Source organism: Schistocerca americana, chromosome 1, assembly GCF_021461395.2.
Source record: "Schistocerca americana isolate TAMUIC-IGC-003095 chromosome 1, iqSchAmer2.1, whole genome shotgun sequence".
Lineage (NCBI taxonomy): Eukaryota > Metazoa > Arthropoda > Insecta > Orthoptera > Acrididae > Schistocerca > Schistocerca americana.
Genome location: NC_060119.1, coordinates 96543409 through 96549146, shown reverse-complemented (window position 1 = coordinate 96549146; position 5738 = coordinate 96543409). Strand labels below are relative to the sequence as shown.

General features: G+C 45.5%; 1 pseudogene; it reads left to right on the top strand.

Moving 5' to 3' along the window:
- The first annotated feature begins 2552 nt into the window (after positions 1 to 2552).
- LOC124561811 lies at positions 2553 to 2670 on the top strand (annotated as a pseudogene).
- Positions 2671 to 5738: the final 3068 nt, after the last annotated feature.

Below are 5738 nucleotides of genomic sequence, written 5' to 3'. Positions count from 1 at the left end.
TAATTCTGTCAGAGACAGCAATGGACTTGGAAGAGCAGTTGAACGGAATGGACAGTGTCTTGAAATGAGGGTATAAGATGAACATCAACAAAAGCAAAACGAGGATAATGGAATGTAGTCTAATTAAATCAGGTGATGCTGAGGGAATTAGATTAGGAAATGAGACACTTAAAGTAGTAAAGGAGTTTTGCTATTTGGGGAGCAAAATAACTGATGTTGTTCGAAGTAGAGAGGATATAAAATGTAGACTGGCAATGGCAAGGAAAGCGTTTCAGAAGAAGAAAAATTTGTTTACATCGAGTATAGATCTAAGTGTCAGGAAGTCGTTTCTGAAAGTATTTGTATGGAGTGTAGCCATGTATGGAAGTGAAACATGGACGATAAATAGTTTTGACAAGAAGAGAATAGAAGCTTTCGAAACGTGGTGCTACAGAAGAATGCTGAAGATTAGATGGGTAGATCACATAACTAATGAGGAGGTATTGAATAGAACTGGGGAGAAGAGGAGTTTGTGGCACGACTAGAAGAAGGGACAGGTTGGTGGGACATGTTCTGAGGCATCGTGGATCACTAATTTAGTATTGGAGTGCAGCGTGGAGGGTAAAAATCGTAGAGGGAGACCAAGAGATGAATACACTAAACAGATTCAGAGGGATGTATGCTGCAGTTAAGTACTGGGAGATGATGAAACTTGCACAGGATAGAGTAGCATGGAGAGCTGCATCAAACCAGTCTAAGGACTGAAGACCACAACAACAACAACAACAACAGTTAATGTGCTACGCTACTTTATCTAGCTGACCCACAAGTTTTCTAGAGGAGTGTATGTAGCTCTTATCATAGAGAGAAGGATACTCATCGGACGCCAGTACGTACATACTGCAAGCCTGTGTAAGATGAAAGGAGTGAATTCCTTCAATTTTCTCTGCAAACTGATGATTATATAATCTGAGCAACCTTTAGCAATGCGGAAGCCCTGTGTTAGCTCATGTCAGACCACTGTCTGTCTTTGCAGGTGGTGTTTCAGGCGGAAGACCCGATGCTGCCGTGACGTGCGTGGCAGCCGCCTGCCCGCCCACTCTGATCTCTTGTGCGCTTCCGGCGTTTGTTTTATTCCGCGCCGCCAGTGGCATTGTTCTGCGACAGAAGGCGCCCGCTGCCGCCTGCCATTGAAATTCCTGGGCTGTGACACGCCGCGCCGTGTTTCGGAACGCGCGACAATAGCGAACAGGCGTTAATGCACATCCACACACACGCACACGGGGGAGGCTCCAACCCATTGTACCAGTGCAAAAGGCGGGCACGGAACGGGGAAAGTGTGGCGTAACATCAAACAGGAGGGAGGGCATCGTCACAGTTACCCTCTCATCCATTAACTTTATTCGGCCGTAGCTACCAACACATTTACATAATATTTAATCTGCCTCCTTTTTTTTTATAAACTATTGTATCAACGTTTACACTCCTACATTTGTATGATTACTGTTGTGGATTGGCAGGAGACCAACCCACTAAATTTAGAGGAAGCCGAAAGGAACGCGTTTAAGCTCAAGCAGGCTGGCGTGAGGTCTGGAACAGGACAAGGAAATTAGAGCTTAGAAAAACGGATGCAGATGGTGGAATACTTAACTTTAATCCATTAATGTTGAACGTAGCTCTTGTCTGTACATTATTTACAATATCAATAGCAACTGGTAATGGCGCCTTGTTAGGTCGTAGCAAATGACGTAGGTGAAGGCTATGCTAACTATCGTCTCGGCAAATGAGAGCGTATTTTGTCAGTGAACCATCGCTAGCAAAGTCGGCTGTACAACTGGGGCGAGTGCTGGGAAGTCTCTCTAGACCTGCCGTGTGGCGGCGCTCGGTCTGCAATCTCTGATATTGGCGACACGCGGGTCCGACGTATACTAACGGACCGCGGCCGATTTAAAGGCTACCACCTAGCAAGTGTGGTGTCTGGCGGTGACACCACAATTACTTTGTAAGTCACACATTTTTTGGCTTTGTGGATGTGTCCATAGAACCACATTCAAACTATTTCTCGAATGATCCGCTCCCGAGTAGGGAAAAATTAACAGCATAACCTTTCCGTACGATGTATGATGTATCTCCTTTTTACGACGGTCGTTACTCCCTTTGTAGGTGAGAGTCAACAAATAATATTTTCGCTCTCGGAGGAGAAATCTGATAATTGAAATTTCGTGAAATGAGCTCGTCGCAACGGAAAATGCCTTTTTTTAATGATTGCTAACTCAACTCTCCAGTCATATCTGTGACACTCACTTCCATATCTCGCGATGACTCGAAACGAGCTTTACTTCTCTGAAATTTTCGATGTCCTCCTTAGTTCTACCTGTTAAGTATCCCACACCGCGCAGCACCACTCTACAAGAGGACGGATAAGCGAAGCAATGTCTTTAGTAGTTTCATGTTCTCTTCCAAGTACGACGGGCAATCGGTAAGTAATGCATACATTTTAATTTTCTACAAGCAAGTCGGTATTATTCACGATTCCAATACACTGTATTGTTCTCCACTTCTTTGGCTGCTAAGGCAACGGCCTTACCGCAGTGGATACACCAGTTGCCGTCAGATCACCGAAGTTAAGCGCTGTCGGGCGTGGCCGGCACTTGGATGGGTGACCATCCGAGCCGCCATGCGCTGTTGCCATTTCTCGGGGTGCATTCAGCCTCGTGATGCCAATTGAGGAGCTACTCGACCGAATAGTAGCGGCTCCGGTAATAGAAAACCGTCATAACGACCGGGAGAGCGGTGTGCTGACCACACGCCTCTCTTATCCGCATCCCCACTGAGGATGACATGGCGGTCGTATGGTCCCGATGGGCCACATGTGGCCTGATGACGGAGTGCTATATATATATATATATATATATATATATATATATATATATATATATATATATATATATATATATATTTGGCTGCAAAACCCTAATCTTCAACATAATCTCCGTTGATTGCGACAGCCTTACGCCACCTCAAAGCGAAGGCATGTTTGCCCGGATCGTACCACTCTGCTGGTCGATGTCGGTGCCATCAATAAAATTGTCATTATCAGCCTCGTAACCCACAAGCAATTGCGCACATATGGTTCTTCGTTGCCCTTCATGGTCTGCTGTTAGGCTGTGAAGAACGCAGCGGACACACACCTTTGAGTACCCCAGTCGGTAGTCGAGTGCGTCTGGAATACCACCAGAGACGTCCAGTTGAGCAGCGAGGTGGTTGGTTGTGACCCGTCGATCATCTCGAATGAGTGTGTCCGCACGTTCCAACACTGTAGGAGTCACATGTGTGCGCGGCACGTCAGGATGAGGGCGATCGGACAGCTTAGCGCTACCTTGTTGCGATGAGGGAGGACACCTCACCCAATGACCGTTCTTTTGTTCACTGCTATATCTCCATAGACATTCTGCAAGAGTCTATGATATCTGAAATGCTCTGGTGCATTGCCAAAAGAAACTGAATGACAGTTCTCTGCTTGGAAGGCATCGCCCTTACGGACGCCACTTTGAAAGCTACGTATAGCGTCTCCACTGGAACTTCATGAAACTGAAAGGACTGAAGCCGGAATATTCCACTATGTCCCACAACAAGCTCTTCACTCTTTCAATCGAAATTGGCCGAGAAAAAAATTTGTTGTATTACTTACTGAACGCCCCTCGTTTCTAATACGTTTACTCGCTGATGACAATAACAGTGTTATTGACAACGGAAACTAAGGCTGTATTATTTAACACGGTTTCCCGAAATTACTTCACCCAAGAATATTAGGTAATTCCTCCACAACTGGAACCAACAACAGCTGCTATCATGATTAATTTGGAAATAGGTATCCTCCGTGTGGGAAAACAATCTAAATCACTTAGTAAAGTCTTCCGGTCCAGATAGTAGGAGGAGGAGTAGGAGATTAGTGTTTAACGTCCCGTCGACAACGAGGTCATTAGAGACGGAGCGCAAGCTCGGGCGAGGGAATGATGGGGAAGGAAATCGGCCGTGCCCTTTCAAAGGAACCATCCCGGCATTTGCCTGAAGCGATTTAGGGAAATCACGGAAAACCTAAGTCAGGATGGCCGGAGACGGGATTGAACCGTCGTCCTCCAGATAGTAGTATCTAAATTAGGCCCCTACTAAAAGTACTGATGAAAAAGCTCCATTGTAGCAGTCGGCCGCTAGCTCGACGAAAGATTCATACCTAAAGTGTAAAAACAGCCTACGTCACATAAATCCACAAGAAAGGAAACGGAAATAATCAGTTGAATTATGCGTCCATATCACGGAGACTTGTTTACACGCTACTGTAACTCGTTCATGTCGCCCCTAGGTATCGGAATCTCGATATATACCATATGCTTTACATGACCCCCACCGGTGGAAGTCAAACGGCGTCAAGTCAGACGGTAGTGTTGGATACCTTTGGATAGAGTTGCGTCTTCTCACCCTCCTGTTTGGTAATAAACTGACAAGGCCAGCGTCGGTTTCACGTTGACCAGCAGCGGTGATGCTGCTGACTCGTCACGAGGATGGGGCGACAGGACTGTGCTCGCCAACCACTGCTGCATCGTAACGATTTCGCCGACGGACGTGAAGACGCGGTCGATGAATGAGACAGTGCACACATGTTCACAACTCCAGCAGCAGCTGCCATCGGTCTGCCATGGAAGCAGCCGGCTTGAACGTGGCATTGTTCGTTGAGCGATGAAAAAATACCCTGAAATATGGAACGCATCTCGCAAGGAGTATCACCATAGGATTAAGAAGGGAGAGGCATGGCTTCAGGTGTGTGTAAGATTTCGTAATGGTTTCGTACGAAAGCGAATCAGGAGATAAATGGCATAGGTAAACATGACTCAAAATAATTTGGGTTTGCGTTTTGAAAGTGGCGTCTTTGCTCGAAGGTGGCCATTTAAAACTTAATTTAGCGCTAAGCAGCAAATCCTTCACTCCCTACCGAAAGCTGTTTCAACTGAATGAGCAAATAAATGTAAATTTTGTTCCTTCAGCGGGTTCAATGTAATCAATATTTTAAATATTCAGCAACAAATTATATACTTGCACACATTTTAATAGTGATATAAATTTAACAGTCATTCACTTTCGCAAATAAACTGATTCAGTCTTCTCTGCAGTTGTTATCGAACAGATTTAGACACATTTGTCTTTTCATAGTACTTTACAAACATTTTCTACAGGGTGTTTCCGTAAAAGCGTGCAAAAATGACACAGAACACACAGAGTGCTCCACTGAACAATTTGAGGTAGGGAACCTGGGGTCGGAGATGCGAGCTTAAAGAAATACGGAAGTAAACTTGTGTACCACTTCGCGTAGCATTACCTTTTTCCATCTTATTTACAGCTAACATGAGTACAAGTTTACACGTACTGTGCTGTTTCAAATGGTTCAAACGGCTCTGAGCACTATGGGACTTAACATCTGTGGTCATCAGTCCCCTAGAACTTAGAACTACTTAAACCTAACTAACCTAAGGACATCACACACATCCATGCCCGAGGCAGGATTCGAACCTGCGACCGTAGCAGTCGCGCGGTTCCGGACTGAGCGCCTAGAACCGCTAGACCACCGCGGCTGGCACTGTGCTGTTTATTTACACGTACAATCTTCATTTACTTCAAGGAAACAAGGAGGACGAGCCTGATTACAGTACAATACGGTGGAGCAGCACCATTATAGTATTTACTGGTCGCTGAATTGGTAGGGG